The 26885-nt window shown below is 36.7% G+C and overlaps 1 protein-coding gene and 1 pseudogene across 3 annotated transcripts in view; both read left to right on the top strand.

The window, feature by feature from the left end:
* Positions 1-26885, top strand: part of EPC2 (enhancer of polycomb 2) — a 122326-nt gene that overhangs the window by 6891 nt on the left and 88550 nt on the right. The gene's annotated exons all lie outside the window — the stretch shown is intronic.
* On the top strand, positions 1053-26885 carry LOC144617316 (beta-1,3-galactosyl-O-glycosyl-glycoprotein beta-1,6-N-acetylglucosaminyltransferase 3-like; annotated as a pseudogene).

The following is a 26885-nucleotide window of genomic DNA, read 5'->3' as shown; positions in this document are numbered from 1 at the left end:
GAAACAGAGTGCGAACTGGGGAGGGGCAGAGAGGGAGGGAGACACAGAATCTGAAGCAGGCTCCAGGCTCTGAGCTGTCACAGAGCCTGACGTGGGCTTGAACTCGTGAACCACAAGATCATGACTTGAGTGGAAGTTGGACGCTTAACCGACTGAGCCACCTGGGCACCCAGAATCCAGGAATGTTTACAGCAATTTCTGTGGATGTTAAGTAAAGTAAAGGAAGTTTCTTCCATTTTGCATGTATTTTATCTGCCCTTTTCAATCCATCATCCCCTGCTGATAGAGATTTCAGGAGGGTAGTACTGCATCATTTCTGAGCACGCCATTCTCTTAGCTCTTTCTCTTTGTTTTTTTTGGACTTACAGATGGCTTTTACTTCTTCTCCTTACTTTGTTCTGTGCTATATCTTCAACACTAGAAACTGTTTGTAACAAAGAAGGCACTTACTAAATATTTGGTGAATCAATGAATAGAAGTTGAGGTGGAGATACAGCTGCAAAAGGGGTACAATTATACCAGATGACAGATAGTTTCAAATGTTAGCCCAGGGGTTTGTAGAATGGTGTAGAAAAAAGAGCACTGACTTGCAAGTGTGAAGTCTCTTTCTAGTTTTGTTTCTGTTCTTTAGTGGCCAAATGATCTGGGAAAGTTGCCTACCTTCTCTGAGTCTCAGGTCATTCATCACTACCATCACAGCTACCATTTATTGTGCGTTACTGAGTGTGTTGAGTACATGCCAGGCACTTTGTTAAACTCAGTAGGTGGTTTACGACTCATTATAACGACAGGATGTATAGTAGGTGCTATTATGTCTTTTCTAGAAGACGAAGCAGGCTTTGGAGATTAAGTATCTTGCCGAAGTTCACTCCTACTTGGACTAGAACATAGTAAAGCCAGTATTTGAACTCAAATCCTGTGAGTGATTGAGTCTAGAGCTCTGACCTTTACCACTGTACTGCTTCATCTGTAAAATGAGTGGGTTGAGAACTAGATGATACCTAAAGTTTATTACATTTTCATTGTTCTGTCATTTATTATTCTGTACTACCATGGAAGAGTCATTAAAAATTTTTGCCTCGGGGAATGATATGAAAGAAGCTTTAAGGTGAATGCCTTTTGTAAACACATTTCTTTTTTTTTTTTTTTTTTAATTTTTTTATTTTATTTATTTTTTTTGGTAAACACATTTCTTTAACACAAACTTTTAAGGAATGATTTATCTGTGGGGTAAGTTTAGATTTCATCAGTATCAGATCTCTAAAAACGAGGCCTAAAAATGTTTAGCAGGTAGGATCATTAGGTTGATTTCAAGTAACAGAAACCAAATCTGGTTTCTTTAAGATTGCTAGGTGTTGCCTTGAAGACCCCAAAGAAGGCTTGAATGGTCAAGGCTTGAGAATGCCAGGAACCAGGGCAGCTATGGGCTTTTTAGCAGCAAGTGACATTAATATCACTAAACTCTAACAATTCCCAGTCATTTGAGAGGTAGTAGTATAGTGTTGTGAAGTGCATATCTTCTTCTTTGAGCCAGACTGAATGGTTTTGAGTTCATCTATAAAATCTCATGGGTTGTTGAGAGCATGAATTGTGTGCTTGGGACAGTTTGTGGCATTCAGTAAGCAGTCAATAAATATTAGCTGTTATCATCATTGTTATGTTTCTTTTGTTTCAGAATCACAGATCCTGGTCATTATTGGTTTGGCTTGAATCAGGTGTCTGTGTACCTATAAGTCTGACAGTCTGACAGGGGAGGTTGGTACACAAGTGCTGTTAGGGCTACTCTCCTGAGAATGAGGCTTTAGTCAGAAGCTGCCCTTTAGACATTTACTGCTGGTGTGTATATAACATTATGACCAAAAGTTATGAAGTTAAATTGTTAATTAAATTGTTTTAATCCATAGTTTGATCCAAGGTGAATTTGGATACTTAGGGTATTTTTACAGACGTTAAGTTTGTAAGGTGTTTAAATGGGATAACGATATTTTACATATTTCACAATATAATGGTAGGATGTGTATTGCATTTTTTAAATGAAATTTAAATTAAGGACTATAAAAGAAGTCTCCAGAATCTTTTTAAAGAAAGCATACCCTTCATACTAATTTTCCAAATAGTAAGGGATGCATTTTGTGTGACCTCAAAGAAGTTATTTAACTTTCCTGGCCCTTAGTTTCCTCATTTGTGAAGTAGAATTGGATTGAGTGACCGTTAAAGTACCTTTGGGTCTAAAAATTACTTGCTTCTGTGAATCCACATGTCTATCTACTAGGTATATTGTCCAGAATGTTAATTAGATGAAAAGAACTAACAAACGAAAGACTAAATATTAGGAAGATACTAGTAGTTAAGCTTTATTTAAAGAGTTAATTATTGTAATCCTGTTAATTTGGTTTAGAGTCCTTTTTTTGTGAGGTTCAGTTATATTTATCCACTATTTAATACTGATTTTTCCTAGAGATCAAAAGAGAAGTCCCCTCTGTATGTTTTGGATATGATCAGTTACCTTTTCATGGAATTTTCTTTTACTGTCTCTTACTGTAAATGTCCTGAATTTTGGTATACTTTTAGCCCAGACAATTTGAGTTTTAAAATAAATTTTTTAGTATCTCGTGTTTCTCACTGGAGGGATGTGTGTGTATGTATGGATATATGCATGAGAGAGTGATAGATACTTGTTTTCCCATTTAGACCAAATGCCTTAAGGAAGGTATAAAGTCTTTGTTTTACTCAGCAGAGGCTGGATTACCTATGCAGGTACTTACGTGGTAGAAAGTTTGTGATACAGGCATTGACCATAATACTGGCCACTGGGATTGGATTTGATTGTATTATTAAATGTACATCTCTGCATCTTCATTTCATTTCAAGTACAGTTGAGGTAGAAAAACCAGTAATGGATGTGTAGGTGACACCTGGTAGGAATAAGCCATGAATGAGACCAATGTAGATAGCAGTAGGTCCATCATGATTATTTGATTTTATCTTAAAACTGATCCTTGTTGACATTTTGACTTGTTTACACTTGCATGAAATAGAACTTTGGGTTTGCCTAGTCTGTCATCCACCACTGTTTTTTTGTGGGATCAGTAGTGGAGGAAGATGACAGCCACTTCCAGATTCTTCTTAGCACCATTTCCTTACATTTGTTTTTAGGTTTCTTTTTTCTTGCCAGCTAGTATCACCGTGCAGTCAGAAGAATGAAGAGTGAAAGAGTCAGCCTCTCTGCTAGTTCTCTAACTCATATCTTTACTTCCAGCTTTCTCACTTCCCTTTTTTGGGAGGAATGTGGGCAAAGGATAGGAGGTTGTTGGTTGGGGAGTTGACAAGCAGCCCTTATTTGTACTGTTAATTTGATGAAATTGGTACTTCAGAATTGTGCCTTAGGTTCCAGGCCTGGCCTCTGTCACTTGCCCTTTGGGCAAGATAAATTACTTCATCTCATTAAGCCACTTTGCTTCATCTGTTTAATGAGAAGTATCTTGAAAGGTAATCTTAAAGATTATCTTTTTGTGGACTTAAGTCAGTGCCTCATACAGGCAACTGCTTTTTTTTTTTTTATTATTAATAACAGTTTTCAGTTATATAGGCTAATAAATGTGAAGGAATATGGAAGAGTAAAATATACAGAGTATCTCCATACATTATTCTATGGAATAGTTTCACATTTTTTTCTCCAGTCGATTATATTTTTATAGTTGTCAAACATCAGCAGATTGATACGTATATTTTCCTCCTTCCATCTCTTCCTGGCAGAGCATTTTAACAATCAAAATGATTTAAAAAATTAAAGACTTTAAAAATTAGCAAAGAAACTAAATTTTCAGCTAATCCTCAGAGTAATATTTGACTCCTGAATAATTGATACTGTATTTGTTTTTAAAAGTGATTTCCTTTTTTTCTTTTTCTTCTTCCTTTTTAAAATTTTTAAAAAATGTTTATTCATTTTTGAGAAAGAGAGAGAGAAAGGGGCAGGAAGGGTCAGAGAGAGAGGGAGACATAGAATCTGAAGCAGGCTCCATCCAGACTTTGAGTTGTCAGCACAGAGCCTGACGTGGGGCTCCAACTCCCGGACTGTGATCATGACCTGAGCCAAAGCTGGACACTTAACCAACAAAGCCACCCAGCACCCCCGCTTCTTTATTTTTTTGATTGTTAGTTGGTCATGGGGAAAATAAATTTTAGTGATGAAAATCTGTTCAGTGGGTGGTATACATTAGAGAATCAAATGACAAGAGACATTCTAATATACCAATGAACTCTGGGATGAACACTTAAGTTTGGAACTTTGAAAAGCATGGTACCAAAGAGGTAATCTTGCCATTTGATCCTTGAGATGTTTCTCAACTGGCATGGTTTTGGCATTCAGTTTTTTGGGTGTATGGGACTGTCACAGGCATATCATGAAGTTTATTGATATCCTGCCTGCTAATTGTGATAACCCCGAAATGTTTTTTTCTCGATTTCCAAATGAGGGCTGTGGGATCTGATTTAAGAACCATTGTCCAAGGCTTCTTAACCTTTTGTGACTTGGGACTTTGACAGCTTGATAAAATTCCTGCTTTTCCCATCCCCTGCTGCAACCCCCAGTTTGTCCTCTGTATTTAAGAGTTTGTTTTTTTGGTTCGTCCCTTTTTTTTTCTTTGTTCATTTGTTTTGTTTCTTAAATTCCACATATGAGTGAAATCATATAGTATTTGTCTTTGTCTGACTTCACTTAGCATTTTACTTTCTAAATCTATCCATGGTGTTGCAAAAATGGCAAGATCTTACTCTTTTTTATGGCCAACTAATATTCCATTATATATATGTGTGTGTGTGTGTGTGTGTGTGTGTGTACACATATACACACACCCTACATTTTGTTTATTCTTTCATCTATTGATGGACACTCAGGTTGCTTCTATATCTTGACTGTGGCTTATAAATAATGCTATAGTAAACATAGAAGTGCATGTATCTTTTTAGTAGTGGTTTTGTTTTCTTTGTTCCAGTTCTTTGTCCCAGTAGGGGAATTACTGAATCATATGGTAATTCTACTTTTAATTTTTTGAGGAATCTCCATACCGTTTCCAACCGTGGCTGCCCCAGTTTGCATTCCCACTAACAGAGCATATCGTTCCTTTTTTTCTCCCACATTCTCCCAGCATTTGTTTTTCCTTGTCTTTTTTGATCATAGCCATTCTGACAGGTGTAAGGTGGTTTTGATTGTGATCTCATTTGTTTTGATTTTGTCTCATTGTGGTTTTGATTGGCATTTCCCTGATGAATAGTGATGTTGAGCAGCTTTTCATGTGTTGGTTGGTCATTTGTAGGTCTTCTCTGGAAAAATGTCTATTGCACCAAAAAGAATATAATACCTGGGAGTAAATTTAACCATGTAGGTGAAAGACCTGTACTCTGGAAACTATAAAACAGTGATGAAGGAAATTGTGGAGGACACAAACAAATGGATGGATACTCCATACTCATGTATCGGGAGAACCAATATTGTTGGTTCTACAAAGCAATGTACAGACTTAATGCAATCTCTATCAAAATACCAATAGCATTTTTCACAGAAATAGAACAAATAATATGAACATTTGTATGGAACCACAAAAGACCTTGAATAGCCAAAGCAGTCTTGAGAAAGATGAACAAGGGTAGAGGCATCACAATCCCAGGCTTCAAGATATACTACAAAGCTGTAGTAATCAAAATGGTATTGTACTGGCTCAAAAAATACACACAGAGATCAATGGAATAGAATAGAGACCCTAGAAATAAACCTGTGCTTATATGGTCAATTAATCTATGACAAAGGAAGCAAGAATATACAGTGGGAAAACTGGATAGCTACATGCCAAAGAATGAAACTGGAACACTTTCTTACACTGTACACAAAAACAAACTCAAGAGTGGATTAAGGACCTACACGTGAGACCTGAAACCGTGTAACTCCCAGAAGAAAACATAGGCAGTAATTTCTTTGACATGGGCCATAGAAACATTTTCCTAGATAGGTCTCCTGAGGCAAGGGAAACAAAAGCAAAAATAAACTATTGGGACTACACCAAAATAAAAAGCTTTTGTATAGCTCAGGAGACCATCAACAAAATGACAAGACTACCTACTGAATGGGAGAAGGTATTTGCAAATGATGTTATCTGATAAGGGGCTAGTACCCAAAATATATAAAGAGCGTATACAACTCAATACCAAAAAGAATCAAGTAAAAAATGGACAGAGAGCCTGAATCAGTATGGTTTTAAATGCATAAAATAGAATCACATAAGCCAATTATATTGAAAGTTATCAAAATAATATAAGTTTGTAATTTACATGCTTTAGTAATACATTAATGACAAGATTTAGAGTTGAATCTAATTATCTTAGTTTTAATGTTTATTTTTGAGGGAGGGAGGGAGAGAGAGAGAGAGAGAGAGAGAATGGGACTGAGCGACTGAGCACGAGTGCGGGGGGGCAGAGAGAGAGAGGGAGACACAGAATTCGAAGCAGGCTCCAGGCTCCAAGCTGTCAGCAAAGAGCTGGACCGGGGCTCGAACTCCCGAACCATGAGATCTTGACCTGGTCTGAAGTCAGATGCTTAACTGACTGAGCCACCCAGGCACTCCTAATTATCTTTTTAAGTAGTGATAAGTATAAACAATATTTAAGTAGTGATAAGTATTAACAACCCCTAATTATCTTTTTAAGTAGTGATAAGTATAAACAATATTTGGACAAGTGCAACCACTGTAATAGGACAATGAAACGATCTGTGATTTCTGTTGTATTGCTAGTCCTGAGTATTACTAGTACTGTTATTTTGCCTTTTGCCTACATTAGTAATTGAAGGAAATGTTAAATTTGATAGAAGTTAGTGGAATAAGAGAAATGATTGTTTTCTCACCCAAGTTTATGGCCCCTCAATTCTTTCTTTGGAAGTTTTGAAGGTCTTTGACCTGAGGTTTAGAATCCCTCAGAAGAATTTCTTTGGCCCAAATGGCAACCTTATTGCCATGTCATCCTTGTCCCAAATATATAGTTAGGCTAAAGATTTTATTTCTTATTACTATAAAGGAGATGTTGCTGTAAACAGAATATGTTATTTTTGTGTTTAAGATATTTTCTACGTTTTTTAAGTTGGAAAATAATATACCCATGTGATGTAAAGATAAAAATTTATACCACAAAATGATATATATGAAAAGTAAATGTCCTTCCTCCCCACATCCCAGACACTCTACAGAGGCAGCTGTTGTTGGCATCATGCATGTGTATCCTAGAAAACTGCTAAACAAATACTTATTTCTTGTATTCATTTTGTAAGTAATATGTGACCTTAGAGTTAGTTTCTTAATCTAGAGTCATTCATTAAGTCAGGTAATTTTGATTTTAAATTTAAAAATCTCTGAGGAATTGAGAATTGGCAAATTGTAGCTTTCTAATTGGATTGTTGGGAGTTTAGATATAAAACCTTAATCTTTTATTCCCATGTTGCAGTTTGGCTGTCTGTAAGCCTTGCATTGTGCATAGGACTTTTGTTTATTTTTCTATATATAAAATAAGTATTTTAAAGTCTGATTAACTATTAAATGTCTTGTCAGTGAATTTTTTTTTTTTTTTTTTTTTACCAATTATTTATGGCCTTAAGTAGCAGTTTAGGTCAGAAGAGCAATAATAGGCTCCCCTTTTGAAGAAAGCCATCTTTTTTCGGGTTATCATATTGGTAAGCTGGATCTTTCACACAGACTGCACTCTTTCAAACTTTCATTGCAGTTGTTTGTATGTGTTCATTCATTAAGTAGTTCCATGAATGCATGGACTGTGTCTGTATTACCTTTGTGTCCATCATCTGGTGCAGTGAATGATGTATGGTCGCTGCTTACTAAATAGTTGCTGATGGAACGAGCAACGCCTGTTATGTACTTTAGGTTACAGAAAGGAATAGAGGTGGTACCTGTCTTCAAGCAGTTTGTAGTCCCAAAGAAAAGAGTTGTACATGGATGAATGCATATAAGGTTTAATGTGTTATGTAAAAAGTAAAAATTATATTGTAGAAATTTGTGTCACAAGGGACGTGATTTGAACAAGAGTATGTCTGAGTTCATGTAATAGCTAGTAGAAGATACCAAATTGGGGTGTCTGGGTGGCTCAGTCGGGTAAACATCCAACTCTTGGTTTCAGCTCAGGTCATGATCTCACTGTTGGTGGGGTTGAGCCCTGCACTGGGCTCTGTACTGTCAGCAGAGATTCTCTGCTGTCTCTCTGGGATTCTCTCTGTCTCTCAAATAATAAACTTAAAAAAAATACTACTGAATTATTTTTTACAAATGAGTTTTGAAGTTATTTCGTATGCCACGATGTCATGAGTTTTTTGTTTTTGTTTTTTTTCCTGGTACATGTCATTGCTTTTCATATTGGAAAGTGTGTGATGTCCTGGAGAGTTGTTAGAGGGTTGAAAGAATTTTTGTGGTCTAGTGTAGAGTCACCTTTTAGGATAGGCAAACTTGTGTTAAGAGCATTTCCTGTTGTTTTTGTTTTTGTTTTTGTTTTGGTTTTGGTTTTAAGAGCAGTTCCTGTGTAAAGAGCTGTGGGAAAAGAAACTTTGTGATATGAAGGATGATCTGAAGAACTAGTGCTGCCTTATTTATTGTACAAGTAATGTGGAGATTTTATTTATTTTTGCTTTAAAACACAGAGGACACTTTCCGTGGAGAAAGTACTTAAAAGATTTTCTGTACATTATAGGTGCTTCAGACAGCAGTAGTTCCCCTTCAACTTTATCTGAAATATCAGCTCAGCCATCTTACATTCATCAGGGCTTTCAAAATACCTCCAAAAGAAATACAGAAGGTTTAGGTCAGTGATTCTCAAACTTTGTCATGCATCAGAATCACTTGGAGGGCTTGTTAAAACACTGATTGCTGAGCTTCATTCTGACATTGTAGTTTTTAGTGGATCTGGAATGGGACCTAGGAATTCGTATTTTTTAACAGGTTCCTGATGCTGCCTGTCCAGTGACCCCACTCTGAAAACTACCACTGTAGGAGGAAGAATAGCAGTTCCATCTTGACCACATAGCAGAACAATCTGGGGTGCTTTTGTAAAGTACATGTGTTTACCTTAGACTTCCCAGCCAAATCACAGTTTATGAGTGATTCTGATTCTAGGTCGAAAAAACGGTTAGTTATGTATGCCCATGTCCCCTGCATGTCTGCCTTGCCATTTTACCATTCCAGTAAGGAGTATTTCTCTTATTCATTGGCTTTTGAACTCTTTTGATTGACTCAGTGTGTGTGTGTGTGTGTGTGTGTGTGTGTGTGTGTGTGTGTAGCTGAAATAAAACTGAAATAAAGTGTGTCTTGACATGCACACACACTACACACACAAATATACTGTTGGGTGTTTGTTTATGCAGTAGTTATGTTCTGTCAGGTTGCCACAAACAATGGATTAATGAATACTGAACCATTACTTCTAAAGGAAATACAGGGCTGGTTCACAGGAACCTCTCTGGTCACAACATTTTCATCAAACAAATCAATACAAATTCTTGTTTTATGCATGTTTGTGTTTTGAAGATACTTTATTTAACATATACTATTGATTCTTGGCATTGAACTCACAGCCAGCAGCACTGTAAGTCATGCCTGAATGAAACTTGTCTAACACAGTTTCTCTGTAAGTTACATCACAGCCGTCTTGTGCTTAAGAACATTATAGCACTTCACTGCTGCATTTGGGGAGTCCATAAACAATGAAATCATCAAAAAACTATAAAAATGCAAAAAAGTGGCACTAAATAGAATGTTAGAAATACACTTATTTATAGTATAAGAGCTGAAAGAAGAGTGTCACCTCCTTTGACCTCAGCTGGGAACATATGACTGGGATGATTCGAAAGCCGCTTTGCACATTCTTCTAATGACTGTGAAAGTACTGCACCTATTGATTTTGGGGATCACACATTTGTGTCAGGTGAATTTGCAAACACAGAATTTGTGAGTATTGAGGATTGGCTATACATATAGCCAATAGAAATAGCTATTTCTGTTTTGTTAAATGAGCTAGTTACTGATTTTATGATTGACTAGAGATTCAACCCATAGTTTGAAAAACACTGTTCTAATACAGCAACACATGTTACATATAACTTACTAGTTATGCAGTGTTAAGTAGTTAAGTGATATTAAGCGATATATATATATACATATATATATATATGTGTGTGTGTTTGTGTGTTTCCTTCATTTAGAGTATATAAGGTTTAATCTTGATAATGGGGAGCTGTGGTTTTGGAGGGTGCATCATCAGGTTTGTATTTGTAAAAGATCATTGTTGGTGGATGGGTTGTGGAGGGCAGCACATGGGTAGCAGTGATAGTGGTGGTGGCAGAACAGAGACTAAGCTAGTTATAAGGCCAAAGCACTGGAAATGTGATTTCTAGCTATGTATTTTCAGCAGATTTGTGACAGAGTAAAGACAATTGGGATGCTTTGTGGATTAAGGGATTTCAATTAAGTCTTAATTTTATATCAGGGATTCTTAATTGAAATTTCTGGTACCTAGATAGACTTAATGGGGTCTGTGAACTTACTGATTTTTAAAAATTATTTTATTTTAGAACAAAAGTGGGGGAGAGGGGCAGAGAGGGAGAGTGAGAATCCCAAGCAGGCTTCCTATGCAGGGCTCAATCCCATGACTCCAGGATCATGACCTGAGCTGAAATCAAGAGTCGGATGTTCGACTGAGCCACCCAGGCACCCCTTACTGATTTTTTTTTTTAACCACAGTTTTATGTATGTCTCCTGATTACTCCTCTCATCATCAGGTTATTAATGAAGAAAATGACCTAGAGGAGGTTAAGAATTACAGTTTAGTAGATAGTACAGATTGCTTTTTTCATTGTTAATCCTTATTGTATATGAATCACAAAGTTATAAATTTTCTGAGAATTCTAAGGAGGTATATAAAAAGCTTTAGACTGGGGCACCTGGGTGGCTCAGTCAGTTAAGCGGCTGACTTCCGCTCAGGTGATGATCTCATGGTTCATGAGTTCGAGCCCCACATCTGTCCTGCTCTGTGCTGACAGCTCAGAGCCTGGAGCCTGCTTCGGTTTCTGTCTCCCCCTCTCTCTCTGCCCCTCCCCTGCTCTCGCTCTCTCTCTCTCTCTCTCTCTCTCTCTCAAAAATAAACATTAAAAAATTTAAAAAGCTTTAGACTGAGTTTGTGTTATTATGAAATGCAGAATTTTTACGTGGAAGCACATTACTGAAGAAAGTAAATGTACTGAATGTAGATTCTTTGAATCGTACTTTACAAAAGTAAAATTTAGATAATTGTTTGCCTGTATTGTAGTGAGTTTGTGTTTAGAAAACAGTGGTATAATTAAAATTTGCCTAATATGTTTTTTGTTTTTAGGGCATGATACAGCACAGGAAGATACTCATTCTATAGAGTGGTAATGCAGTGCACATGATCACTGGAAATGTGCTCAGCCACCTGAGCATGTCTGAAGTAGCTAATGTCTCTGTAAATTGGAAAAGCAAACCCCCAAAACATCCAGCTTGTTTTATCTGTTTTTGAAAATACCCACCTCTCCTTTGTAGCAGCATCATACATATATGCTTATATGTAAAACATTCAGAATATACCCATAAGTATAAAGAAGAAAATACAGATCCCTTGCAACCCTACCATTCTGAGATACCTACGTTTTTGACCTTTGTGGATGTCCTTCCTTCCTTGCTTTTTTCCCCTCTGTATTTATGTATTTATAGGTATATAAGTATAGGGTGTGTGTGTGTGTGTGTGTGTGTGTGTGTGTGTGTGTTAAGAGATTTGCTTTTTAATCTCTTCCTTTCAGATTGAGAAATCTGTGGCCCAGCCTGAGTCATCTTGTCAATTAATGGATTAACCCTAGTTACTGTAGCCTGAGAAGTGGATGGTATAAGAGAATGGCAGTTTGCATTTTGATCATTGGTGTAAAGGGAGTTTGGGGAGGAAGGAACAGGGATTCCCCAAAACAAGGGATTAAGGCATAAATACAGTTGTTAAAAAAAATTCCTGTGGGATAGGCATTGATTCTGATTTGTTAAATACTATAAGTAGGTGGTGTTCCATTGTACATTTAATCAGTGTCCTCTTGATGGATATTGGTTGTTATGTAGCCAAAATTTTCATTTCTTAATGAAAGAATGCTTCTGGTTTTTTAATTTAAATTAAGGTCGTTTTGCCACCTCTCTCAAAATTTACCTCAAGATTTCTTCTAGAACCTGTCTGATTTGTTCTAGTACATATGGCTCTGTAGGTCCGTTTTTTTTTTTTTTTTTCCATCTAAATGCATGTCCAGTTGTCCAAACACCATTTAAAAAAAAATCTTTTCTTCCTGGTTTGAGATGCCACTTTCATCATCTTTGAAATTTCTTAGCCATTTGGATTTTTTTTTTAATTTTCTATTTTGTTTCCTTGGGCAGAAGACTTTTTAAAACACGTTTTTTTGAAGATATACCATTGTAATATCAATCATTTCATTGTTTTATTTTTATATTTTTATCATTTAAAAAATACATGGTGAGGCTAGTTCTAACATTCTTACTGCTTTCCTTTTCCGAGTTTTCCTTACTATTGTTGCTCGTTTATTTTTCCATATGACCTTTATAATTTTGTCTGACTTCAGAAAGAAAATGTTGGTGTTTTACTGGCACTTACCATACATTTGTAAATTAACTTATAGATAATTGACATCTTTGTGATGTTGACTTTTTATCCAAGAACATGATTTGTCTCTTCATTTGTTAGAGTCTAGTTATATTTATTTTCAGGAGCATTCTTTTTCTGTTTGCTTTGTTTTTGGTTAAGCTTATTTCTCGGAATTTTATCTACTTGGTTGCTATTATAAATGTTACCTTGTTTTCTATTATACTTTATAACTTATTATTTGTATTTTTAAAAACTATTGATTTTTATATATTAATTTTATATCTTGTGACTTTAAGTTACCTGATTTTACTTACTTTTGCATGGGTTCTCTTGAGTTATTGAGCTATAAATACCATGTAACTTACTTACAGAGATAGTTTATTTCTGCTTTTCTAACTAGTGTGCTTCTCATTACCTTTCATTATTTAAAATTTCTGTTGGGGGGCACCTGGGTGGCTCAGTTGGTTAAGCATCCGACTTCGACTCAGGTCATGATCTCATGGTCCGTGAGTTCGAGCCCCGCGTCGGGCTCTGTGCTGACAGCTCAGAGCCTGGAGCCTGTTTCAGATTCTGTGTCTCCCTCTCTCTCTGGCCCTCCCCCGTTCATGCTCTCTCTCTGTCTCAAAAATAAATAAACGTTTAAAAAAAAAATTTCTGTTGGAAAATTATTTCCATTCCATATTGAATAGTAGTAAGGATAATGGGCATCTTTGTTTCTTACTTCAGTGTGACTGCTGGTAGTGTTTCTCCATTAAATAAGATGTAGATTATTCTAGACTGATTTATAGACGTAGAAAACAAAATAGGTATTTACTCGGGCACCTGGGTGGCTCAGTTGGTTAAAGGTCGAATTTTGGCTCAGGTCGTGATCTCACAGTTTGTGAGTTCAAGCCCCGCGTCAAGCTCTTTGCTGACAGCTCAGAGCCTGGAGCCTGCTTCAGATTCTGTGTCTCCCTCTCTCTCTGTCCTCCCCCACCCCCTGCCTCTCAAACATAAATAAACGTTAAAAAAAATATAGGTACTTACAATAGAATATTATACATATGTATGTAATTTCGTAAAGATAATATGTAAAACCTCCAGTGTTTCTACCATAAATGAGTCTTGAATATTTTCAAATGCCTTTTTGGAATTTGTGGAGATTTTCCCTTCAGATCTGTTCATTATTGATGAATTATAATATTGAATCATCCCCAGCATTTGTGGAATGAACACCATTTGGTGATGAGGTGTTATTCTTTTTAAAAATATTTTTAGTCTTAATACATTCTTCTCTGTAACAGGACTTACAGAGATTTGGCGTCTTGTTGGCCCAAAGTGGCCACTCGATAGCTTATAAATTTATATCTATTTAAGCAGAAATCTCTGGCTGAGAGTAGTGATTCACTCTCATTTCTAACTTCCCAGGAGATGTAATATGATTGACCTAATTCAGGTAAGGTATCTAGCCTGATTCAGTTGACTGTGTTTGGGGTAAGGTGAGATGATTGACTACCTTGGTGGATAGCAACCCACTCCTGGGGAGACAGTGGTAGTTGAGAGAGTGGACATTGGTGGGATTGAGACTGACTTCTCAAAAGGTGTCTAACTATAATTTTGTATTTTGCAAAACCCTGTTTATATAGTTACATAGTTAGCAAAATTCCAGGTTTTACTGAAACAGACTAAGATTTCTTTTTTAAATTGTAGTCTATTATTGGATCACCACTGGCTTTCTTATCTACTCTACAGTACACGTTTTCAGTGGTTACTTGGAGTTAAGAAAGATCCTAAATGGCTGTCCCTCTGAGTCACCTTACACCACTACTGCCTACCCCACTGCAAGGGGGAAAGTTCTTAATCTTAGCATATGTGTAAAGGTGTATATACTCAGGTATATTTCTGAGGTACTCAGAAATACCTACCGAGTACAAAAAGACTCGCTGGAAATATCACTGAGACAAAAGACACATTCTACGTAACCAACAAGATGAAGGATCCTCCCCCTGATAACATATCTATATTCACAGGGAATGCCTATATTGTAGCTTCCCGAGACTTTGTCCGACATGTCTTAGAGAACCCCAAGTCCTGACAACTGATTGAATGGGTAAAAGACACCTATAGCCCCGATGAGCGTCTATGGGCCACGCTTCAGCGTGCACCATGGATGCCTGGCTGTATTCCCTACCACTCCAAGTTTCACGTCTCAGATATGGCAGCCATTGCCAGGCTGGTCAAGTGGCAGGGCCATGAGGGAAACATCAGTATGGGGGCACCTTATGCACCTTGCTCTGGAATCCACCAGCGGTCTATCTGTATTTACGGGACTGGAGACCTGCATTGGATTCTTCAAAACCATCACCTCTTGGCCAACAAGTTTGACCCAAAGGTGGATGACAATGCTCTTCAGTGTTTAGAAGAGTACTTACGTCATAAGGCCATCTATGGGACTGAACTCTGAGATAAACTATAAGAGGATTGCTACCTGTGGGGCAAGAACATGTGGATACATACTTCAGATGGGCTGGGACAATGTGGGGTGGGAGACCAGGGCTCTGCAATCTGTGGCATCCCTAAGTTAGGGGGCTGTTATCAGAGTGTGGGTAAGTAGATCTGCCTTGCAACTTGCTGTCCTGGGTGAACACTCCTGGTGAGCATTCACCCACCCCACTCCTAAGAGCTCTCCCACTGACTTTGTCACAGAGTCAAAATAAGAAGCAGATATTTGGGGGAGTAAGGGAGGGAAGTGTGGCAGGGGACCCTGGATTTCAGTTGAGTGCTTGCTGTCTGCTTTTCTACTCTATGCTGGTTCTAATAAATTCTAGGCTTGGTAGTGGGGGCGGGGTGGGACTTTAATGAAAAGAGGGCCTTTTGTACTATTAACTTAAAAATAGCTCTTTATTCAAAAAAAATATATATATATATTCAGTTCTGACATCTATTCCAGTGTGGGGGATCCCCCCCCCCCCCCCCCCCCCCCGCACACACACACCAAGCAATTCTCTGACATCAGCAGAGTGTCCTACAATTCAACTCAATTCTGACACTGTCTGGAGATAGCATTAGATCCTAAAGGTTAAGGGCTCAGTTCTACAAGACTGTTCCCCTCCCCCACTTTCAGATGCCAATCACGAGTTCAGGTAGTCGCCTGTGCATCTGACTGACTGGTTCTAGATCGGCGTATCCAACCACCCCCTCCTTAGGTTCAATTAATTTGCTAAAGTGGCTCACAGAACTCAGAGAAACGTTTTACTTGGTAGATGACTGGTTTATTAATAAAAGGATAAAACTCGGGAACAGTCAGGGAGAAGGCAATTTATAGGGCAACATATGGGGAAAGGGGCACGGGGTGTCCATACCCTCTTGGAATTTGCCACTCTTCCAGCCACCTCCATGTATCTATCAGCCTGTAAACTCTCTGAACCTAGTCCTTTTGGGGTTTTTTATGGAGGCTTCATTACATAGGCATAATTGATTAATTAACTATTGGTGATTGATCTACAATCTGTAGGCCATCTCCTCTCCCCAGAGATTAGGTTTGGGACTGAAAGTTCCAATTCTCTAATCACATGATTGGTTCTCTTGGCAACCAGCCACCATCCTTAGATGCTTTCCAAAAGTCACCTCATAACATAAACTATATATGCTTGAAAGGGATTTGTTAGGAATATCAAGTCACATTTATCACTTAGGAAATTCCAAGAGTTTTAGGAGTTCTGTGCCAGGAATTGGGACTCACATCGAATGTGTATTTCTTGTTATCACAGTATTACATGGGTTTTCAAAAGTTAGAATTTAATTATTTATATATAGCAAATTTTCTGTTTGAAAGATGTCTTTCTAAAATAGATTTGTTGAGGTATATTGATGAATGAACAGCACATACTTAACATGTACAATTTGTTGACATTTATATACACCTGTAAAACCGTTATTACCACAGTTAAGATAATGAACATATTTACCATCTCTAAAAGTTGTTTCCTCATGCTCCTTTATAAGTCCTCTCTCCTTTTTTCGGGCAAACACTGATCTGCTGTCACTGTGGATTAGTGGTTTGCATTTTCTAGACTTTTATATAAATGGAGTCATTAAGCATATATTCTTTCTTGGTCTGGTTTCTTTCACTCAGCATGATTGTTTGAGATTCATACATATTATACCATGTATCAATAATTCATTCCTTTTTATTGCTGAGAGTAGTCTCTTTTATGGATATACCACAGTTTATCCACTCACCAGTTGAGCAAATAAAGCTGCTGTGAACATTTGTGTACATCTGTTTTCATTTGTTTTGGGTAAATACCTGGAGATTAAACGGCTTGATTATATAGTGGGTATATTAAAACTGTTTAATTTTTTTGAAAAGCTGTTAAACTGTTTTCCAGAGTGGTTATACCATAAAGATACCTTTTGTGAGATGCATAGTTTAGAACCTTGCTGTTCAGTTTGGTCTGTGGATATGGCATTACTTGGGATTTTATTAAAATTGCTTGAATTTGAAGTCTCATTCTACACCTGTTGAATCAAAAATGTGCATTTTAAAAAGATCGCTAGGTGGTTCATATGCACATTAGAATTTGAGAAGCTTGGGTTTAGAGCAGTAGTTCTCAACCTTTTTTTTTTTTTTCCCCTGTAACATCTGAGGGTTTTGATACATTTCTATGAAATTCTCAAATGGGTCCAGGAGATGGAGGATGGTTTTTTAAAATCTAACATAATATTGATGAATGCAGAGTATCCTGCCTCCCACACCTCCCCTATGTGATTGCTTCCTTCATAGTGGCAGTAGAGTGTTTTTGTCTATTGCCCATTTCAGATTTGGTGGTTTCCGGAAGAATTGCTTTCCAAGCATTTTTCCAAGTATAGAGCTTTATAGTCTGGCACAGTTTTTTTGTGGGTGAGAGATACTTATTTTCTTTCTGTGTAATTTCTAGGGTGAATGAATCCATTTGCTAGCTTTTTTTTTTTTTTTTTTTTTAATGTTATTTTTCCTTTGCGTAACCAGTGATCGAATTCTTGGTTGTTTTCACATATAGGTATCTTGAAATTTTCTGTAAGAGCTCTCTCTCTACTCTTAGTATTCAAGAAATGCAAAATTATACCGGAAATGACTTTGTTAATCAATAGATGAATTTGCTCAGTATCAAATAATGCTTTTTAAAACCCTGTGTCAGTGATTTATTTTTGCTTAGTTTTGAATTTTCTCTACTACTGCTCATTTCTGTTGTTGTTTGTGGATATTTAAGAGCAAGCCAGCCATTGATGTTATTATCACCTTCCTAAATTAGTGTTGATGTTGAAGGTCAGGGTCTTAATCAGCATCAGGAAATTCTCAATTTAAAACAAGGTTTCAAAAACCCAACAATTAGATAACAAAGATTAATCATTTGTTACTTTATCAAGTGGAACCAGTTGCTGTTATATAACTTCTAATTGACTTGTTTTCCAAAACTGGATTTGTAAGTCAGGTTCTAGAATTATAACGTGTATGATAAAATATGTCCATACAATAAGATTACTTTCACTTTTACATTTCTGCTTAAGGTATCAGTTACTCCAGCCATTAAAGTCCTCTTACCTTCTTTTCTTCTTCAAATCCCCACAGGCAGTTAAGATAGAGAAACTGAGGGTGATTCAGTTCTTATTCATTTAAAATTTAACACAGCTGTTTTTCAGAAGAGAAAAATCTTTACCCTGTTATTAAATTCTAAAAAGAATTTATTGCAAATGGGCACTTATCTGTTTAGTTGATAAATGTCTTTAAATCCACTTTTATAGAAAAAAACAGAAACCTTAGTAATGTGACTGTTTATTGATTTTTAGCTAAAGCTAATATATTTCTTTGGGAGGCAAAATTAATGAAATACATATAACTTTACTTACAAAAGCAGTATTTAGAATATTAGAGGAATGGATAGATAGCGTATTGAGAGTAGATATCCCTGTCTTCCTAATTTTAGGGGAGAAGCATTCAGTATTTCACTGAAGTACGATGTTGTGGGTTTTGTTTTTAGTAGATCTCCTTTATCAGATTGAAGAAATTCTCTTATATATTTTTAGTTTTCTGTGAAATTTTAGAAAGGATGTTGGATTTTGTAAATCCTTTTTCTGTGTATAGAAATGATCATGGCTTAAAAAAAATTAATAATAGTGAATTACACTGGTTTTGAAATCAATGTTGCATTCCTGGGATAAACCGTATTTGGTTATGTATTCTCCTTTTAACATGTTGGATTCTGTTTGCTAAATTTTTGTTTGGGATGATTGTATCTGAAGGGATATTCATCTGTAGTTGTCTTCTCCTGAAATGTCTTTTTCTGGTTTTGGTATCGTAATACTGGCATCATAGAATGAGTTGGTAAGTATTCTTTCCACTTCTGTATGATGGAAAAATTTGTGTAGAGTTGCTGTTTCCTCCTCAAATATTTTGTAGAATTTGTCAGTGAAGCCATCTGTCCCTGGAATTTTCTTGTACGAAGGATTTTTAACTATAGCTCAGTTTCTGTAATAGAGGGTCATTCAAATTATCTGTTTCTTCCTGAGTGAACTTTGGCAAAAGTTTGTTTCTTTTAAGGAAATTGTCCTTTTCACTTATTGACAAGTTTACTGGTATGAAGTTCATAATACACTCTAGGGTGATGTTTCCTCTTATGTTCCTGATATTGGTAATTGGTGTCTTCCCACTTTCCCCCTCATCAGTCTCGCTAGAAGCTTATCAATTTTATTGATTTTGTTAAAGAATCAGCTTTTGGGTTCATTGGTTTTTCTCTGTTGATTTTGTTTTGTTTTATTGATTTCCACTTTAATCTTGATCATTTCCTTTCTTCTGCTTACTTGGGTCTAATATGCTCTTTTTCTAGTTTCTTAGGGTGGAAGCTAATGTTATTGATTTAAGACCTTTTTAATGTAAGTATTGAGTGCAATAAATTTTCTATTTTAGCAATATTTTGCAACCTTTTGTTTAAATTTTCATTCACCTTAAGATACTTTGTAATTTTCCTTTTGATACCTCTGACCCTGGGGTTATTTAGAAATGTGTTATTTAGTTTCCAAATATTTAATGGTTTCACAGAGATTTTTCTGTTATGAATTTCTAACTTGATTGCATGGTGGTCTGAGGACATATGGTTTGAATTCTTATAAACTTTTTTGAAATATGTAATACACTTTTCAGAGTATGTTCTGTCTTGGTAAATGGTCCCTGTGAACATGAAAAGAAGGTGTATGCTGCCTTTGGATGGAGCATTGTGTAAAAGTCAGATCAAGTTAGGGGTGCCTGGGTGGCTCAGTCAGTTAAGCATCCGATTTTGGCTCAGGTCTTGATCTCACAGTTTGTGGGTTTCAGTCCCGCATCAGGCTCTGTGCTGACAGCTTAGAGTCTGGAGCCTGCTTTGGATTCTGTGTCTCCCTCTCTCTTTGCCTCTCCCCCACTAGCGTTCTGTCCCTTTCAAAAATAAAATAAACATTAAAAAAAAATTTTTTTTTAAGTTAGATCAAGTTAGCTAGTAGTGTTAAAGTCTACTATATCTTTGCTGATTTTCTGTCTACTTGTTTTATGTGTTATTGTAAATATGATATTAAAACCTCTGTAATTGTGAATTTGCCTTTTTACCCTTGAATTTATACTCGTTTTTGTTTAATGTATCTTGAAGCTTTGTTATTAGGTGCATAAATGAGTAGGGTTGTTATGTCCTCTTGACTGATGGATCTCTTTAAGCATAATGAAATAAACTTCTTGAGGTGCCTGGGTGGCTCAGTTGGTTAAATGTCTGACTTTGGTTCAGGTCCTGATCTCACAGTTCGTGAGTTCTAGCCCCACGTTGGGCTCTGTGCTGACAGCTCAGAGCCTGGAGCCTGCTTTGGATTCTGTGTCTCCCTCTCTCTCTGCCCCTCCTCCACTTGTGTGTGCACTCTCTCAAAAATAAAAATAAATATTAAAAATATAAATTTCCTTTTTTTAGGGTTTTTTTTTTTTTTTGTAATTTCTGCACCCAATGTGGGGCTCAAACTCACAACCCCGAGATCAATATCCGCATGCTCTTTCTAACTGAGCCAGCCAGGTTCCCCAATGAAATAAACCTCTTAATCCTTGGTAGTTTGTTCTGAAATCTTTGTTGGATGCTAATACGGTCATATTAAATCTCTATGACTAAGCGTTAGCATGGTTTATCTTTTTTGTTTTTTTTGTTTTTTTTTTTTTACCTCTAACTTACTTAAATCTTTATATTCAAAGTGCATTTCTTATAGGCAGCTTATAATAGGGTCTTGTTTTTACCTAGTCCGACAGTCTCTTTTTTTAAGAAAGTGAATGTGTGCACGCACGAGTTGGGGAGAGGCAGAGGGAGAGAGAGAGAATCCCAAACAGGCTCCATGCCCGGTGTGCCTAGTGTGGAGCGTCCTGACTCGGGACTTGATCTCAGAACCACGAGATCATGACCTGAGCTGAAATCAAGAGTCGGTCACTCAACTGATTGAACCACACACGGGGGCCCCTAAAAGTATAAAATCCTTATTAAAAAATCATGTTAAATGTAAATGATATTAACACCACTATTAAGACAGAGATTGTTGGGACCCCTGGGTGACTCAGTTGGTTAAGCCTCCCACCCTCAATTTCAGCTCAGGTCATGATCTCATGGTTCATGAGATTGAGCCTCGTGTCAGACTCTACGCTGACAGCAGGGCTCTACACTGGCAGCATGGAGCCTGCTTGGGATTCTCTCTGCCCCTCCCCAACACGTGCATGCTCTCATTTTCTCTGTCTAAAAATAAACATAAAAAAAGATTTTACACTTTTTAAAAATAATGTTTCATATCTAGAGGCATGCATCTTAAATTTACTTATTTTGAGAGAGAGTGCGCATGTGTGAGCAGGGGAGGGGCAGAGAGGGAAGGAGAGAATCCCAAGCAGGCTCCAAGCTCTCAGTGCAGAGCCCCACTGTGGCTCTATCTCCTGGACCATGAGATCATTACCTGAGCCAAAATCAAGAGTCCAATACTTAACCAACTGGAGCTGCCCAGGGGTCCCAGGATTTTATACTTTTAGAAGAACAGTTTAAGGTTCACAGCAAAATTGTGGGGCAGGTACAGAGATTTCTTATATATCTCCTGTCCTCACACATGCATAGCCTTCCCCATCATCAGTATTCTCCACCAGAGTGATAAACTTGTTACACTTAGTGAACCTACATTGACAAATCATAATCACTTGAAGTCCATAGTTTACATTAACATTCTGTGGGTTTGAACAAATAAATGTATGACATGTGTCTATCATAATGGTATACACAGAGTATTTTCAGTGCCATTGCCCCAACCCTCCTCACCCACTGATCTTTTTACTGTTTACATTGCTTTATATTTCCAGAATAGCATTTAGTTGGAATCATATAGTAGGTAGCCTTTCAGTTTGACTTTTTTCACTTAGTAGTATACATTTAGGGTTTCTCTATGTCTTTTCATGGCTTGATAAGTCATTTCTTTTTAGCATTGATTAATATATTCTGTTGTCTGGATGTGCCACATTATACATTCACCAACTGAAGGGCATCTTGAGTCCTTTAAGTTTTGATAATTATGAATAAATATCTGTGGGCAGGTTTTTATGTGGTTACTAGTTTTCAGCTCGTTTTGTTTAAGTATCAAGGGCACAATAGCTGTGTTGTATGGTAAGAGCATTTTAATTTGGTGAGAAACTGCCAAACTCTTCCAAAGTGACTGTGTGTTTTTGCATTACCACCAGTAATGAATGAGAGTTCCTGTTGCTCTACATCCTTGCCAGCTTTTGATGTTGCCACTGTTCTGGATTTGAGCCATTGCAATAGTGGTGTAGTGGTATGTTTTAATTTAGTTTTCCCTGATATACAGTGTGGAGCATCTTTTCATATGCTTATTTGCTATGTGTATATCTTCTTTGGTGAAGTGTCTGTTAAGGTCCATGGCCCATTTTTCAATAAGCTTGCTTGTTTTCTTATTGTTAAGTTTTAAAGGCTCTTTGCATATTTTGGATAACAGCTCTTCATTAGATTTTTTTCTTACTCTGTGGCTTGGCTTTTCTTTCTTTTTTCTTTTTTCTTTCTTTCTTTTTTTTTTTTTTTTTTTTGACATTGAACAGTTTTTTTCCACGGAACAGAAGTTTTTAATTTTGATGAGGTCTAATCTATCAATTTGTTTCATGGATGGTGCCCTTAGTGTTGTATCTAAAAAGTCGTTGCTATGCCCGGCGTCATCTAGATTTTCTTCTGTGTTGCCTTATAGGAGTTTTAGAGTTTGCCATTTTACATTTAGATCTGTGATCCATTTTGTATTAATTTTGTAAAAGAGGTAAGATCTGTATCTGGTTTCATTATTTTGCATGTGGATGTCCAGTTTTTAAAGCACCATTTGTTGAAGACTTTTTTTTTAAATTTTTTAACTTTCATTCATTTTTGAGAAGCAGAAATAGAGCATGAGTGAGGGAGGGGCAGAGACAGAGGGAGACACAGAATCCAAAGCAGGCTCCAGGCTGTGAGCCTCAGCACAGAGCCCGATGTGGGGCTCGGACCTATGAACTGTGAGATCATGACCTGAGCCGGCTGGACGCTCAATCAACTGAGCCACCCAGGCGCCCCTGGAGACTTCTTAAATTAAGTTTTCTTCTCCATGAATCTAGAATATCTTATTTAGTTCTTTGATTTTGTTCCTCAGAATTTTGTAGTTTTTCTCTCATAGATACTTGTTAGATTTATATCTAAGTCTTTCATTTTGGGAGATGCTAAGGTAAATGATCCTGTGTTTTTAATTTCAAATTCTACTTGTTCATTGCTGGTATATAGGAAAGTGATTTAGTTTTTATATATTAACTTTGAGTCCTGCAACCTTGCTATAATCACTTACTAGTTTGAGGAAATGACAAAATACTTCATTTTCTACATGGATGTTCATAACATTTGCAAACAAAGTAGTTTTGTGTCTTCTTTCTCAATCTGTGTACCTTTTACTTCCTTTTCTTGTCTTACTTCACTAACTAGAACTTCCAGTGTTGAAACAAAGTGATGAGAGGGGACATTTTTCCTGTGTAAGTTATCTTAGTGGGACAGCTTCAAGTTTCTCACCATTAACTATGATGATGTTAGATGATAATTTGTAAATAGTCTTTGTCGAGTTGAGGAGGTTCCCCTCTATTCCTAGTTCACCGACATTTAATACGATTTTTGATATAGTTAGGTTTCACTCTGTCATCTTACTCTTTTCTGTGTTTTTTGTTTTTGGTAGGTTCTGTGCCCAAAGTGGAGCTTGAACTCACAAGCCCTAGATCAAGAGTCGCATGCTCTACGAAATGAGCTAGCTAGGCGCCTTTAAAAAATACAGAATGCTTTGTGATTTTGCATCTCATCCTTGCGCAGTTGTTCCAATTTAGTGTCTGTGCTGTGGAAGCAAACAGTGTTTTCTGTTTCTTCTCTTGTTTTCTTTTTCTCTTACTCTACCTTCTTTTAGATTATTTTTTCTGATTGCATTTTGTCTCTGCTTTTGGCTTATTTCCTATTTTTTTTGTTTTTTGTTTTACTTTAAGTGATTGCTTTAGAGACATGGTTGTCAGATGGGTCTCTCTTATTTCCCAGAGGACATTGGGTAATGTCCAGGAATATTTTTGATTTTCACAGTGTGGGGAGGTTGCGATTTGTGTTCCCAACATCTCATGGGTAGAAGTCAGGGATACTGTTAAACATTCTCCAATGCAGAAGCCATCCTCCCACAACACAGACTTGCCTTGCCTAGAATGTCGCTAGTGCCAAGATTGAGAAATTCTGATTTAGGGTTTATAATATACAGATGTTCCTTGACCTAAAATGAGTTAATTTCCCAGTAAACTCATTGTAAGCTGAAAATATTGTAAGTTGAAACGTATTTAATGCACCCAACCTTCACTTCATGGCTTAGCCTAACCTACTTTAAAAGTACTCAGGACACTTACTCTACAGTTGGGCAAAATCATCTAGCACATAATCTTTTATGATAAAGTTTTGAATATTTGATGTACTTTATAGAATACTGAAAGTGAGCAACACAGTGGATTTATGGGTACAGGATGGTTATAAATGTATGGATTGTTTGCCCTCATGATTGTGTGGTTGACTGGGAGCTGTAGCTCACTGCTACTGCTCAGCATCACAGGAATGTATTGTACCACATAGTGCTAGCCCAGGAAAAGATCAAGAGTAAAATTTTGAAGTATGGTTTATACTGAGTGCATATCATTTTCAAATCATTGTAAAGTGGAAAAATGGCAAGTTGAACCATCATAAAAATCGAGGACCATCTGTATGTCTTCAGTTTATCACAGTCTACCTTCGTGTGATATACTACTTATGTATAGTGTAAGAACCTTGAAATAGTGTATTTCCGTTTCTCCCTGCTAAGACCTTACGCTGTCGTTTTCATACATTTCACACTTGTAATAAACCCTGTGGTACATACTTATTATTTTTATTTTAACAGCCAATTATTTTTCACATACTTGTAAATGATAAGAGAAAGATGTATGTGTTTATCCTTGTAGTTATTATTACTCTTGCTTTTCATCTAGACTTCCATTAGGTATCATTTTCCTTCTTCCCAAAAGGACTTCTGTTAACATTTCTTGTAGTGCAGGTCTACTGGTGATGAATACTTAAGCTTTTGCATGTCTAAAAGTATTTTGTCCCCATTTTTGTATGTGGTAAAGCAAGTAAATTTATCCTTAACATTTTTATAAATATAAATTACAGTATTGTTAACTGTATGTGCATTTTTGTACAACAGATATCTAACATCACCTTTGTTTTTGAAAATATTTTTGCTGGATATTTAATTATAGCTTGACAGTTTTTTTGTCTAGTATTTAAAAAATGGTGCTCTAGTCTTCTCACTTGCACTGTTTCTGATGAGAAATTTAATGTCATCCTTACTTCTTTCTTCTGTGTGTAGCATGTCTTTTTTCCAGGCTAGTTGATGGGAACAGGTGCTCTTCTTGGCCCTGAGTGACAGACAATTTTTCCTCTAATCCTTTGGGATAGCTCTTCCTCCAGTGTCAGGTAGTTCACACACCTGTGCTGATGAGGACTATGTGGAATACTTCAGAGAATTCTGCAGATCTCCTAGGTTCACTCTCTGCAATTCTTTGGTTCTGTAGTCTTAGGTTCATCTTCTCAGACTCTTGTTTCTGTCTATGCATTTCCTGAAGTCTCTTAGGCTCTGTCTTAGTTCACTTTCATGTTCCATGGCATGGAAACTTTTCCAAAATAGTAAGCTGAGGCAATTGTAGGACCCCACTTGTTGTTTTACTTCTCTCAAGTATCATTGTCCTTCATTGCCTAATGTCCAGTGTCTGGAAAACCGTTGTTTCAACTCTCATCAGATTTTTTTGTCGCTTCAGGTAGAAGCGTGAATTCATTCCTTGTCACTTGATCTTTTTTTCTTTGCAATTTTTTTTATTATAATACAATTTAACATAATTCACATATTAAAGTGTGCATTCAGTGGTTTTTAATACATTCAGTGCTATACAGGGTCATAAATTCAGTGTTACACAATATGATAACTATCTTGTTGCAGAACACTTCCATCACCCTAAGAAGAAATCCCATACCCATAGTCACTTTCCATCCTACTACCTTTACAACTCCCTGACAACCACGAATACACTTTCTTTGTGGATTTACCTATATCTGGACATTTCCTGCAAATGGAATCATACAGTATGTGGCCCTTTGTATCTGATCATTTTCACTTATATAGTGTTTCAAAGGTCCATGTGTGTTGTATCATACGTCAGTACTTTTTTTTTATTGGCTGAATAATATTCCACTGTATGTATTTCACGTTTGTTGGAATGAAAGGCAGCTACTGAATCCTTTGAACAATTTTATATCTCCCATGTAATCCGTATATGGTTTCTCCAGGTGACTTTAATATGTTGCTAGGACTGAGAATCAGATTTAGAAGGTACTAGAAGAGAATCAGGTTTAATTAGAATAGGATAAGGACTTATCTAGAGTCTTTTTTCCTTTTGCCTTCCTCTGTCTCTTCTTTCTTTGACTCTGACAGGGATACCAAATGAGTAGTTTTAAAGATTGACAGGGGTTGCTTTTTGTAATACATATTACTTGAGTAAACTTCAGAAAATGTAGAGGAGAAAATAGGTCACTTATAATTTCACTATTTAATACTTTTGAATCTTTTTTTTTTTTTTT

The sequence above is a fragment of the Panthera onca genome, chromosome C1 (assembly GCF_046562875.1).
Source record: "Panthera onca isolate mPanOnc1 chromosome C1, mPanOnc1 haplotype 2, whole genome shotgun sequence".
Classification (NCBI taxonomy): domain Eukaryota; kingdom Metazoa; phylum Chordata; class Mammalia; order Carnivora; family Felidae; genus Panthera; species Panthera onca.
This window is presented reverse-complemented; position numbering and strand designations above follow the sequence as displayed.